The sequence below is a fragment of the Cyanistes caeruleus genome, chromosome 8 (assembly GCF_971803275.1).
Source record: "Cyanistes caeruleus chromosome 8, bCyaCae1.hap1.1, whole genome shotgun sequence".
NCBI classification, from domain to species: Eukaryota; Metazoa; Chordata; class Aves; order Passeriformes; family Paridae; genus Cyanistes; species Cyanistes caeruleus.
This window is the reverse complement of record NC_141708.1, coordinates 33,573,830-33,589,001: the sequence shown is the minus strand read 5'-3', so window position 1 is coordinate 33,589,001 and position 15,172 is coordinate 33,573,830. Positions and strand designations below refer to the sequence as shown.

Genomic DNA, 15,172 nt, shown 5'->3' with positions numbered 1-15,172 from the left:
CATCATAAATTTCCTTTTGCCCAGTTCCATCATTTTAAAATAGAAGCGTTCCCCCCACACAATATGAGAAGAGGCAGTAGTGATCCAGAGACGTGATCATTCCAGTTACAACAAACTGCTCGTGATTGCAGCTCGGAGTGCTTTTTAATCAAGCGGTAATTTTACTCAGTGATACATAATGGTATTATTTTAAATGATATCAAACAATAAAACTTGTAATGACCACATTATTTTTGGAAACTGAATTGGATCCTACTGTTACGTAAAGCTATAGCAATTCTAAATTCTGCTTTTACTTTACTAAAATTACCTCAATTTTATTTTTCTCCTCCTTTTGTCTATAAGCATTTCTAAACCCTGTTTGTGAAGGATATTTTGAGAATCACCAGTTCTTGTATCCTTGAGATCAAACAGCAGATTACGAGCATGCACTGCATAGAACAGCTTGCACATAGCTCCTTGTTCTTCATAGCTGCCTATACTATTTAACAAACTAGAATCCCAAAATACACTCATCTTCTGTATCATAGAGGAGATACACTGATTTATGAATCCCCTCTAATGAGTAAATCATCAGTACTAATGAAAAAGAATTCACAAATGAAGGAAATTGGGTGAGGCAGGAGAACCATTCATTCCTTCAGGGCAGGCTCAGCGCACCCCACTTTCAGAGCTGCATAACACACTTGTACACCAACACCTTGTGGGGAAATTGCCTCGTAAAGAGTTCATGGAGTGACAGACAAACACAGATGTTTCTCATCTGCACTCACATTCTCCTGGTATTTCTGTACAGTCATAAATACTAGTGATGTCTCCTTAACTAGCTCTGACCCTGGGCTCATTGTGATGCCAGAGCTGGTTCCACAGGTTAATTACCAGTCACAAAGGGAAAACAAGCTTCCCATTGAATTAAGCAGTCTCCATGTCAGATTCAGTATATTGTCTTTACCTCTTATTACAAAAAAAAGAAAAAGAGAAAATTGTCTTTTTTTTTTATTAATACTTGAATAGAATCTTTTCAAAACCTTTCTCCTCTTGACACAAGGGAAGGAGGTGGGTGCAGTTTCCTCCTCAGGGCTGCTACACACCACCCTTCATGGGGGCACATCCCCACCTGCCTTGTCACAACACTTGACTCTTACCTCTCTCCACTCACAAGTCACACAAATTGGCACTGGGAGAAAACAAATATTCCCCTGATATAAAGCCATCCTACTTTTTCATTTTTGTACTTGACAATATAAACCAAAGAACTGCTGTAAATCACCAGTGGATTCATTTGAGTGCTGGGATCCTATCTAGAAACAAAGCTTAAGAAATCTGAACTGAATCAAAACAGTACCATGGGTTAGAAGTTACAGATCAAGTACTGTCATCCATTGGTACATATTAATACTTACCTGGAGGAAAAATAGTTCACCAAAATGTGATTTTACAATTTATTTCAATAAATTAGAGCAGTCTTAGCTGAAAGCTGTCTAATTATCTGAAAGCTAATTAGAATCAAATAGCCTCCCCTTTAAAAGGTAGAATAAAAGGCTAAGAAAATATATATTTTACTTAAGCCAGAATTTCAGCAATATCACACAATGCTCTGTGCTGTAAATTACTTCTAGCACAAAGCACTGTTAATTCATGAATAGTAAGAACACCAAATTCACAGATGCAGCACCTGATGAACATCCACCAGCTGTTGCATTTTCAAACAGGATACGAGAGGCATTAGCATGATTTTATTTAATGTGGAAAGCAGAATGGATTTCAGCACAAATTCCTGGTGCCATTATGAGATTTACTGTTGGACTCTGATTCTATCTCCCTCTCCTGCCCCTTGCACCCCAAGGTTCCTCAGCAAAGTGGGATTTTTGGCATGCACAGCTGAGCACAGAAGTGCAGGTTTCAGAAGAGGTTCCACCCAGCCCTGCTGCAGCCTGCTGAGCCCTGGAGCACGACGCTGGCTTGGTGTGACACAGGTACTGCAGTGACAAACCTGTGACAGCTCTGCTCTGCAGGACGCTCTAAGGACATTTGCTGAGGAGTTTCCCTGAAGAGTCACCTGCTGAGCACCTTCCTGTCCAATTCCTGCTAAAGAAATCAAGCACCACAGTGCAGACAGGTGGGTTAAACTTCACTTTTTCCATCTGTCAGGAAGCAGAAACTGCACTGGAGGGTGGGGAGCATTTATGTGCCGTCCATCAGTATTATTGGGATCTCCACACCTGCATTCACCCCCAGAGCCCTTCTTTGTTCAAGTCAATTCAAGTCATTTTACTGTTTGAAGTCAAAAGCTCTGATTTTTTGAATTCCTAAATTGATCTAGATCACAGAAATGGAGTTTTTCCCCCTCAGCAGATATGTAGTACCCAGTTCACAGGGTATTTCATCAGTTGCTTTAACATCCAGGAAGGTTTTTACATCAGTTCTGCAAGTGTCAGCTCACTGTAATGCACCACTTTGGGAAGAGTGAGTCAAATGCAGCCATTTTGAGTGTTTGAGAGGAACTGATCAGGAACACAACAATGAACTGCAATGTGGATTCCACACCTGCACAGAAATAAATGCAGTGCCTACAGCAGCAGTGCTGATCCTTCACAACTGAACTGTATTGTCAGCTGTGTGGGGGGCAGATACAACAACAGCACCAACAGCAAGGGCTGCAAGAGGCTGGTAGCTTTTCTGAAAGCCTCCATGAGGCTTCCAGCTTCTCAGGAGGGAAAGGAGGAAAACAAAGATGTGCCTCTAAAATGGTGAGCAAATGGTCACTTTAGGACTGCAGCTGTTTCTCTCTGCAGGAGGCACAGAGAAGACACCAGAAGAGTATTTGGCAAAGATGTTCAATACATAGAGAAATACATAATGTGTGATCTATGGTGCTCTGCTTTCCCCTTAAACAAATCCCATTCCCAGATGGCCTGCAAGATATTAAACTATTGCTTATGTTTGCAGTTCCAGCTGGAGACTGCATATAAACAAAACGACTTTTCTAAGTCTCTTTGCAATACAGTAGAATGTTTATTTTTCAATAAATCCCTTGAACAACATTAGATATAAATACAAAATATATCAAATTTCAGCACTAGCTTACCACTTCACCACAGTTATTAAAAAAATAAAATAAAGCAAGAAAAACTTCCCTTGGTCCAGCCTACCAAGAAGAAAAATCAGGGTTCTAACTAGGTCCTAACTGCCCTCCAGGCTTTAGAGGACTTCTCCAAACACCACTCCATGAATGAAAGCAGAAACAAAGATCCAGTGAACCCAGGAAATGTCTCAATTTGAAACAGTTTAATGAAGAACTTTAAAAATATACCACAAAGCGTACAGCCTTTGGTACTCTAATTGGCTGCATAATCTCTAATTAAACAGTTGCACCTAAAACAAAAATGGTGTGGGAGAAAAATCACACTCTGCAAGAATTCACGGGGTACAACACATTTGGAATTGTTTGGCTCCTAATTAAGCTTCCCTTAAGTACACAAGGGGGGAAAAAAGGGATGTCAGAAGACAATACTGAGAGTATCAACTAGATCTAGGGATGGCCAAGTATTTTAAAGGAACTAAAAGACAGAAGAGTGCTAAAGACATCCTTGAGGCAGCAAAACTGGACTCGGAGAGGAGGAGCAGCAATGAGCTCTCCCATCACATCAGCACCCAGTGACAGAGGCAGCTGGCCAAGCACTTGACAGCTCTGCAGGACTGCAGGAGGGGAAAACACTTCAGACCATGCAATTTAAGAAAAATCTTTCTCCATGGCTTTGCTTAGGGGGCAGACCTGAATAAAAAAGGAAGTTCCTTCCTCCCAAGTGGTATGGAATGGCAGCCCTGTTAAGCACAGAGCTTCTTCCCTGTTCTAATCTGTGCCATGAAACTCAGCTGCATCCTCCAGGCCTTCCAGAAAGCAACATGAACATTTAAATTTAACGTTTTAATCAAATGACTACCTTTGAAGGTCTTTTCCTTCCTGTAAACTTCTGTTCCTGCTTTTACTTTCTGCCCTTCTGAATTCTGCTAATCCCTCTGCTTGTTCTCTGCTGCTTTCCTTCATTTCTCCTCAGAGCTCTCCAAATAAAAGACTACATCAAGGCATGGCATTTCACACACAGAGTGCTTCTGTGCTCACCTGTTTGTTGACAGGAGTTCAAAGCCCATTCCAGAATCTGGAATTGTACATGGAAGTCAGTAACACATATGTGCAAATGATGGGCAGGAAAAGCCTCCCAGTTGCTGCAGCAGCTTCTAGAGCCCGTTCTATCAGGCTGGGCTCCGGGGAGCACACCGGGGCACTCCCTGACACAGGAGGGTATCGAGTGTTCTGCTGAGCTGTTCCTCTCTGTTCCCATCCCTTTCTGCTCCATCCCTCTCCTCCCCTCCCCTTTCTGTCTAGCAGCCATTCTTAGAGCTCACAGCTCATGCAACCCAGAGTTACTTTTAGCTTTACAGACAGGCACTTTTTACATTTTTTTTTCCTGATGCTGGTCTCTTCCTGCTCATTTTACTCATGCTCAACAAATCAGTATAACAAATCACTACAGGTATGGTAAACAGATAACAAAACCTATAGAAATAGAGATCATTCTACACGTGTTTTGCTTAAAGCAGTAAATCAAATGAAGGCTTCCATGAAGAGAGAAACCTCAACACTATGAGCAGCATTTAGCAGAACAGATTCCATCCATTCACTTTCTTTACCTTTTTTTGAGCAGAAGGGTGACTTTTAATATACTGTATAGCAAACATTAATATACTGACACAGCCCATGCTTCCATTTGTTTAAATCCAGTTCTACAATATATTTACTGCCTGCTGATGCAAGTTCCACTCCAGGGAACTAATTGTCTCCATTTCCCCTACACCTGTAATATGAAACTCTTTTAGCCTTTGCTGCACTGCTAGGATGATAGGGATCGAATACTCTAGAATCTAAGCCTGATTTGGAAGAGCACTTTTAGTCATTATTGAGAATGTTCTCATAACCTCAGTGCACTCAGCAGTACATTCCAAGCTGACTCTTTTATCCAGACTGCAGCACCTTTGGGTTCTTTGCCTGAATCTGTACACGTCTCCTGACAGACAAGGTCTGAGCTGCAGGCAGCCCAGGCACTTCCAGAATCTGGGAAGAACGTGGAGCTTTGTGCCTTGGCCTTCCTGGGAGCTCAAGTACAAGACACCAAACTTCAGATGGACACTCAGAAAAACAACAGCAAACAAAACCACCAAACCAAGCAGCCATCACCAAGCACAAATTGGGGTTTTTTGGGCTGAAAAACCCAAAGCTCACAATTGGCCACCTTACTTAAACACGAAAGCCTTTGAAAATGCTGTTCATTATGTCTGCTAACATCAACCTCCAAAGTGCAGCTCCCCCATTTCAGCTTCCATGGGCAGACAGAACAAGTCTCAGTGCATGCTTTACTTCTTGTTTCACTGCTGCAGCTTTACATAATCCCTAGCAAGGGGGAGGTGTTACCGAGGGATCCCTCAGTTGCCATGTTCCACAGGTTAGTGCCACAGGTCAGCTGCTATTGTTCCTCGCCTCCTGTACCTGCCAGTCTCTGCTGGCAGAGACCAAAATCCCTGACTCCCTTCTCACCTTCTTTAGGCAAAACCATTGCAGAAGAGCTTTCCAGGTTCAACAGGGCCTTGCTCTGGAGTAAGGAGCTGCAGCAGGCACTTGCCAGCAGATAAAAGGAAACATGACCACAGCCCCATCCCAGCAGAACCCAAAGTAACAGGGAAGAGATTAAATAAAAGATGAAAACCAGAAAGAGCCCACATAGAAGACCATCAGAATAATAAAATACACACAAACAACCTCAAAGCACAAACCCCCATAATTTTACACAAAGCCTCAAGACAATGATGTCCCCACCAGAGCAGGCACCCCTCTTTCACAAGCCCTGGTGGTGAGACTGCCACTGAAGTGAGGGTAGCAGAGCTGCGAGGGATTCAACTCCTGCCCTTCCCCTTGCAGACACAGAGGCCCTCACAACCTTCCCCCAGCTCTGCCTGTGAACCCACGGGTCCTTCTCTACCCCAGACAGCTGAATTTCAGTCAGTATTCAAAACCCAGCCTGCTGGAATTTACTTCTTTAGCTCTCAGTGACCTGAGCATTTCACAGCTGCTGTTCTCCTGCCTTTTCTCCTCTCTAGCTTTAGCGAACACTTCTCAGTTCAGTTCCATTAGCTGCATTGCCACTCTCTCGTTCCTAGGAAGCCACTACCTTTTTGACTATCTATCCTAAACTAAAACGACTCCCTGCAAATCAACCAAAAAAAGCACACCCAGCACAAAAAAGCTTTGTCTTCTCTAAACCAGGGATGTGTAACACTTGGATTAAACAAAAGCCTTTTGTCTTATTAACTATAAAAGCATTTCTGTTTAAGCCATCTCATGCTTCTGGAAGGAACCCACGTTAGTGTAATTCTGCTCCAAACCAGTCCTGTTAGATCGGTTTTAAGGGCTGGGAAACGGCAGAATTAGTGGCTGATCATGTGCTGAAGTCAGTGCATCACAGATAACATCCTACTGATCTCAAATAGAGATGGGAAAGTCAAGCAGCTCTATTGATCTGTGTGAGATCTGCTGCCAGCAGAGTACTGCAATCACCCCACACTGAGTTCTTACACACAGAGCAGGTACCCTTCAGCTGCTGGCAGCTGTGTCACCTGCACCAGCCCAAGTTAGTCCCCACAGCACACACCAACATCCAGAATAACAGCAGTTGTCAGAGTCTGCTTTAATCTCTGCATGGACTTGGGGTTTCTTTGTTAATAGTACTTGCAATTAGGAATAAGTACAAATTCTGCTGTGCCAGCCTATCAAATGATAACCAGCATAAAGAAGATGGGGAAGGGCATGGGTCAAACCGCTGCCACATTAAATTGGCTGGACTGCCAGGCTGCACATGGCCAGCATGAGCCACAGCCTCTAAAGCCAGAGCTGCCAGCATTGTTCCTAGCATAAAAAGCAGTCAGCTCAATCACTGAACATTTCATTTCAACAATGGGAAGCGGCGGAGTTGGGCACTGAAGGATTCCTATCTGCAGAGCAGCATGAACTGAGCACAAATCTGCACTGAAGCCTCTGGCTGGGGCTCAGGCTGCTGGGAAGCCAAGCCAAGGGCACCAAGAGCTCAGCAGTGCACTCCCTTCCCCAGGGAGGATGCACAGGCCTCTCCCTGGCAGGGACCTGTGGCTCAGGGGTACATCCGAGCTGCCTGAGCCCCTGTGGGTGTCACACAGCCTGGAGCTGTGCTAAGCTCTGTCCCAGCAGCTACATCCCAGCTGCCTGAGCCCCTGTGGGTGTCACACAGCCAGGAGCCGAGCTGAGCTCCGTCCCAGCAGGTCCATCCCAGCTGCTAGAACCACTGTGGCACAGCCAGGAGCCGTGCTGAGCACTGGCACCAGGGGACAGAGGTGCTGTGCCACACGCCGTGCTCTGGCCAGGCTGCTGTCCCCTCCTGGCTCCAGAAAGCTGCTCGAGCTGGCTCATTTGCTCCCTGGCTGACTCATTCCCTGCACACACGGTTCCGTGAACACCCAATGCTCCTCACTCAGCTGCCCCAGCAGCAAGTCCAGCTGTGGAAATGGCACTGCTACCCAGAGATGCTAGCAGGATATCATGGCCTTTCAAAGCACAGCTGACAAATGCTGTCTCCTGCTCCATTCTCCTCTCATTGGCATCATGAAGGAGGAACGAATTGGCATGTGCTGGAGGACTGGAAGTAGATTTAAAAACCAAAAAACTCACCATTCCCTGACTCCTAAAAAGCACACAAACAAAATACAAACTAACACATCAGCTACAAATAAGTCAGTAAAAACACACAAAAGCAGGCAATGGAAATAAAAAACCACAATAATTTGAGGTCAAAGTAAAAACTATCATTTCTGGTCACTCTAGAATTCTCCATCTTGCCACAAATATTTTAAATATAAATACTTGCCTGTGGAAGGTTACCAAAATTTAGCTCACATTAATATGCCTTTTGTTTGATGTTTGCCCTCTTGAAAGACTGAAGTCTTTTCAGAATGATAACTGTGATGTTATCTTTTTTTAATGTCCATTGAGAGTAAAGCAGCTAATACATGTAAATAGAACTGAACGTATACTTATTATAAATGGATTTGGAGTTTGAGTGCAAAGGAAAACAAACTATATTCCCTGAACAAATAGATACTTGGTTAATTCCTAGCAAGACCTAATCTCCACACCAATCCCAGAGCTCTGTGCAAGAAACTCTGCAAGGCCAGAGAAATCAGTTAGTTAATGCCTTGTATTTCCTCCCACATCAAATGGGAGAATGAGATTCCTCTACTGCACTGTATTATCTCATCCTCTTTAGAAAGTGAAGATAAAAACACACAGCTCTGCATCCTGGGAGGAGTGGAGGGAATGATATTTGAACAATTGCATTATTTTATCAGGTAAGAAGTGTGAGAGCCTTACTTGGCTTTTTCCACTGCAGATTCTTCAGCACCAGGACTGAAGTTCAGCCCCTGGTCTTGTGTCACTCTCAGCCACAGGCTGCAGCACAGAGACTTCTGACACAGAAGAGAACACCTCAGTCTCCCTACACCCAAGCTAATTTTTCTAAGACAAAACATTGCCAACGTGTTCAAGCACATCCACATTTTCCAGAGCATTCCAAGGTGTCAGATACAACCCCTAGAACTTATGTTTTTAAAAGTAACAGATGTGCCCAACAGATCTCAGTTGCCTTGCTATTTCACATTCGATAAATATCAGCAAATTTTCCAGCACTTGAAACATACCAAATGTTTCCTATGTTTGCACACTGATGTTTGTGCACATTTAGAAAAACACAGCATTTTAAACAAACAATGAAGTAATATTAAAACAGAGCCAAGTGCTTTGAGGAAAAAAAGATTTTCAACTTTCAACAGCATGTACAGATGGGAAATCAGATTTTTTAGATACAACTTCTTAGACAGCATTTTCATGCAATATTCCTAAAGTAGAAGCCAACTCCTCATTTTATTAGCAGTAGAAAAGCCAAAAGCAGAGTATGGTCTACTGAAATGCTCATTTTAGGTTCATATGAACAAACCAAAGCACAACCCCACTGGATCCTGTTGTTTCTTCCTAACGCCACAGAAGTATAATAAAATATTGAATGTGCTCATATTGACATTATTCTCTCATTTCAAGGAAAATGCTTTTCCAAATTCACCCTGAGGAGCAGAAGGCAAGAACTATGGGCAGATCAATGTTCATGTGATGCTGTATTTATTTAAAAGCAGCTTTTCAAGCAGCGTGTAGCAGTGATGCTCTGAGCAGCCCTGCCCTGCTGAGGCAGGCACAGGCTGAAGGAGCAGCCAGGGCCATGGAAAAGTCTTCCTTCTGCACCCTTCCCCAAAAAACCCATCCTGGGGGCAGCAGCTGGACACCCACTCATGAGCTCATGCTCATTCCCACAGCAGCTCCAGCTTCCTCAAGGGCCAAATCCTAGATTCTCTTGAGGAGCTCCGGTTGCTTCACTGATGCTTCACAAGCCAAGCTGGACTACAGGTCAGTTTAAGACTCCACACTACAAAACGTGCTTGTGAACTGCAGCTTCTGTGTAAAAGTCAGTTTGTGAAACAACCAAAATTGTAAAGAAATGTTTAATGACAAGTAAGATGGTCCTTTGTCAGCTACATTCCTGACAGTGTCCCCATACATTATACACAAAGACCCCAAAACCAAACAAAAAACAGAAGGAAAAGAAACAAAGGGAAAAAAAAAAAAAAACCTAAAAGAAGTGCCTGGGATTCCCTCTCCCAGAGCACGAATGTATTTTCAAGACTTGACTTACTCCTATCTTCCCTGAGAATATCTGGTCTCCCTCAAGGTAGCAATCACTAACATTTTCAGAAATAAATAATAAATCCACCATACACAGGGTCATAATTAAAATAGAAAATTCATCATTCCAGTCTATTAATACTCACAGAGCCAGAATCCAGTTCACAACATGCCTTCAAGCCTCGGTCTGCAGAATGCTGAACCTAATCTGTTGGAGGTGCAGTTGTTAAATTCTTGTAGAATTGCTACAGATGCTTGAAGGTTAAACCAACAGAATTATAATTTATGGGATTTAGAACATAACCACTAACTGATGGCTGCAGAATTTGATAAGGCTCTTATCTTTCAAGCAAGCCACACTATGGGATGTGCCAGTCACAAACCACTACCCTTTTAGTTTCCTCTTCCTCCAGGAGAAAGGCCAGAGTACCAGTGTTCAATATGGATGAGGGCAGCTCATGATGTCACCCTATTCCAAATTCCAGCTGCAGCAGATTCAACATGCAGTATGTTAAAAACTGAAGGTGTGGAGGTTTTCTGGTTTGTTTTTTTCCTTAAACTAGGGTCCTGTTGTGGACAAACTGCCCATTTCCTCTGGGGACAGAAAGCAGAGAGCACCTCAGAGCAAACCCACTTCCTCCGTTCCCAACACTCCCCACAAGCTCTCCTCAAGCTCAAAGAAGCAGCATCCTGAGCCAGAATGGCTGGTTCATATCATATCTCAAGTCCCTCCAGTTCCCTTCCTTCCTGCCAAAAAACCTGAGTGCAAGCTGTGTGCTGCCCAGCAGCCCTCCCTCCCTCCCTCCTGATGCCCCCTGGGTTCTCAGGCAGGCACAGCTCAGTGCTCACAGAGCTGCTCTGCACTGCCAGAGGGGCCCTGCTCCAGGACAACCAGTGCCCCTCAAGTGACTCCATCAGTTGGCAACAAAGTACTCAGCGTGTTCTGCTCCAGCCTGAAAGCAGCTCCTCCTGCCTATCGTTAACAATGCTCAGTACATCACTGCTCTGTAACAGCATCATGGACTACAAACCACTTGCACAACTCTCAGGGCTCTCATCTCCATCCCTTGCTACTTGAAGAATAAATCCAACCTTTTGGATATTTCCCATTCTCTGTGCTGAGACAAATGATGGAGCACGCAGAGCAAGGGACACGCAATCCTCACATTCTTAGTGCACTCTTTTCTAGGAGGCTGTGTGCTGTGATACACCTGCAGAAAACAGATCTGTGTTACAGGAAACTGCATTTTATTAGCCACCAAGACAAAGTACTAAACAGAAATGTAAAGATGCTCAAATGGAAATTAATCAATCTGATACTCTAAACTCACTCCAGTGACCTAACAACAGAAAACTATTTCCCTTAGGCTGTCCATGGGAATTTAATTTACCTCAGCAGCCACCTGCACCCACAATGTTAATATTCTCCAATATTTAAATTTTCCTTTCCTTCTGCACCTGTTCATGCAGGCCCTGCACTTTCCCCAGGAAATGCTCCTGTACACCTCAGAGAGCATTAATCATGGCTCCATTCCAGTAATGGATGCACTGTGGCCTTCCCAATTAAACAGCAGCCAGCAACTGTACCACAGTGTCCACAGGCAGCAAGTACAGATATTTACTTCATCGAAAAGCCTTTCTGGGTATCTACAAAATACATACACAGAGCTCCTAAGCAGGCTGTCCTTAAGTGTTCCTTTCATTTGTGCTTTACATGACTCCTAGTTTTTCACCATTAATATAAACCCCAGACATGCAGCAGGAGTGTTGTTACATTGCAGCTCTTGAGATGATTCCATCTGTGATCCAATACAAACCTGCCATAGCACTGGGCCTCTCTTCACATACAAAAGTATCATCCCTTTGTTCTTGGTCTGAATTTCACCTTCCCCAACCTTTTCCCATTTAGCACCTCCTTGGCTCTACCTTTGTTTCAAGGAGATGAATGTGACACACCAGGCCCAAGTCAGAGAGCGAGGGTCAGCTGGCAGGGCGATCAGAGGAGCATAGAGCAGAGGACACAGTGCAGGACACCAGCTCCAGATGAGCCATGACACCATCACAGCCTCGTGGCACCCTCCCGAGCCCCATCCTGCCAGCTGCTCACTAGCAGAGGCACCAGCACAGCACGCTATCGCTCCCCACTCTGCCAGCTCGTACATCTCTGTCCAGTGTTCCCGTGCATAGCAAAGCACACCTACTATTTGCTTCAATTCTACAGCTTATGCTAAACTTTGGCTTGTCAAAGCATCTGGAAGACAAGAAGTAATGTGGCTGACGCACAGAGGAAAAAAATTATTTTATCCTCTTTCTAATACAGATCTACCACTAATGCTGCAGAATATTTCCTCCTGCAACTCAGCACCATCTCTCTTCTCCTCACCACCCTGTCACTGCCCCTATATTTACTCTTATAAAAGTACTTCATCATAGTTTGCTTTAAAGTTTTTTCCCCGTGAAAAATCTCAGTGTAATGGAGCATTCAATCAAGAGGCCCACGGCACACAGCCAGGACTCTGAAAGGGGGTTTGGTGATAGATAAAGGTAATTATAGTGTAACATTTGCCATACCACAATTTAAGGCTATGTCAGCACTTTGCCCCCCTTAAGAGGCTTATAAGTCTGAAAGCCTCTGGCCTGAAACGTGATAAATACATCCAGTGAAAAATAATCTGAATTGTAGAGTCAGTGAGATGCCTTGAATTGAAAAGCAGTCATGCCAAAAGCAGTCTCGAACTCGTAGTGGATGGAAGATTAGATATGAGTTGCAAAGAGATCTAAAAGTAAATCACTTCATGCATATGTTGAAGAACTGCCAGTGGACCAAGTTTTTAGAATATATACTCTTAAGTTTCTCAGTAAAATTATAACTAAGAATGAAAAATATGCCTGAACACATGTTCCAGACCTCAGCAACTGCTGGCCGAAAGTTTTAGCAAACCAACAAAGCCCATCCTTTCTCCAAGGCAGCCTTCCCCCACCCAAGTGTTTTAGGGAACCCACTGGAACTGTACAATAGACATTTTCCCATTAATCCCCTGTGCAAACACCCTGAAATCACAACTGCCCTTCACAGACACCACTCAGGGCCTGGCCACAGAGCTGGGTACACAGAGCACAGAGCTGATCCCCCCTGGCCATGGACACAGCACAAGCCCAGAAGTTCTGCAGCAATCAGCTGGGTGATGCAACTGAGCCACTTCTTCACTAGTGAATACCCCAGAGAGAAGGAATAAAAACACAAAGGAAAAGGAAAAAAAGAGGAAAGGAAAAGGGGGGAAGGGGCTGGGGGAGGAACTCCCAATCACACAAAGTGAAAATAAGCCACAGCCTTCTGCAGTTGCCACAGTCTAAGGGTGGTTCAGTTAGTGCCAATACAGTTCAATGCAGTTTAATTACAAATCCAGAAACACTGAACTGGACTATCTGTAATTTGGCTGCACACCCCTATAAACAGGCCCAAGTAGCTGAATTCAAGCATCCTGAACCTGAGCTTTATCCAGGCTCCAGCTCATTTGGCAAAGCAGCTTAGCCAGTGTAGAGATACTGATCTGCCCCAATTTCCATCAAAGCACAGGGCCTGAGATGGCTGGCACAGGTCAGGACATGGCTGTGGAACCAAAGTGCCACTTCAGCTGTGAAAGGACTCAGCACTGGCACCACACACATTTTGGATCATGCCTTGCTAAGTTGTCACAATGAGCTGCACTACATTTTTTAAGTCCCAGAATCCATTTGTTTTACCATCAAGCATCTATCAATTCTACAGCATTTGATGGAGCAGGACAGAAAACAGAAGCCATGTCAGGCCTGCCTTCCCCTCCCAGGCTGTAATTTCTGCATTGAGTCTTCTACAAAAACAGCAAAAAAATGTCACTAGTTGTGTATTCAATGCAAATAAGAAAGAAATTTCCTGTAGTCATAAAACATTGCCTATAGCTGCAATCTGTCCTCATTCGATATGAAACAGAATCTCTCCTTTTCACAGGAATCTCTCATACACGGGGAAAATTCCACTCAAGTCAATAAAGTTACACTTTTTTTGATTTTTAGAAACTAAAGAAGAAATTCAGTAATCAGCATTTCTTCTAAAAAACAGCAGGAACAGTTCCACCTCACAACAAACCTCAGAAAACAACATACCAGAAAAAACCCATTCTGATAATCCCATCCCCACTTCAGAGCCAGTCCTTGAAGGAGCAGTTATTCGGCAGACACTATAAGAAGACAACCTGGCATCAGGCATGTTAATAAAAATTATGTCAGTGGGCAGAAGTCCCTCTCTGGTGGAAATCTGCAGGGTACAGACAGAGCTGATAACCCTGCACTACCCCTCTTAGAATAAACTTTTGGGGAATGGTGACCTTAGAGCAGGTGGTGGTTCCAGGTGTACGGGCAAAGGAAAGAATGAACACACCTCGCAGCACTAGTTCATGTCTGATACAAGTCCAGGCACAGTCATCCCAGAGGTTGGTTTGGCTGATCCAAGTGATCCTGGGGAGGTTTTATGTGCTTCCAAGGGCCTCCCTGCCATCCACACCCACGTGAGGGAGCAGGGGAACCGCTGCCTCCAGGGGCTTTGGGAGAAGGAGGGCAATAGACACCTTACATGAACTGGACTTCAAACACAGGCTGCAAAGGAGAAACCACAGCAGCAATGATCCCAGGAAGGCTCCTGGAGGAATGAGATACTTATCAGAGATTTAGAGAGGATGGAACCAAAAGGACATGGGAATGTCACTAAGAGCATTTCAGAAGAGCTTTTTGATATGGGTGGTTGGAAAATGAAACACAAACTCATTCTGACATCATCTTTTGCAATGACAGTAAGAAAAGGATAAAGTAAAAAGAGAGGAAATTATTTTTCTCTATGAGGAAATATAATTTTTCTTATCTCCAAAAGATCTCCATGTTCCATGGAAAGTCCATGAACAAGGTGATCTTATTAACTCACTGCATACATGAGAATTATATTGTAGAGAAAGGTGACACCAAGTACCCATGTGTCAAGCAGAAGGAAAAAAATTGAGGAAAATCTCACATGGACTGGAAACAAGGACAACGTACAAAGATAAAGTAACAATGGGAAAAAAGGAATATACTAACCAAGCTTATACATGAAACAAAAATGACACAAAGTTTATTTTAAGTGAAATTACATTACAGTAGCAAGAATCAAGTCAAAAGAAGACAGCACTCAGTAGTTAAAGAAGGTCCAATTAAAATTCACAGAGCTATTGATCTTAGCCTTGCTCCAGTGAACCCTCTTTCTGCTTGTAGCTCATAAACAAGATGACATAGAAAAGAACTATCGATTTTCATATGATATCTTTTGGAGACATTTTCTTAGAATCTTAAAAT

General features: G+C 43.7%; 1 long non-coding RNA gene across 1 annotated transcript in view; it reads right to left on the bottom strand.

Moving 5' to 3' along the window:
- Positions 1 to 15,172, bottom strand: part of LOC111931527 (uncharacterized) — a 37,032-nt gene that overhangs the window by 1,476 nt on the left and 20,384 nt on the right. The window lies entirely within an intron of this gene.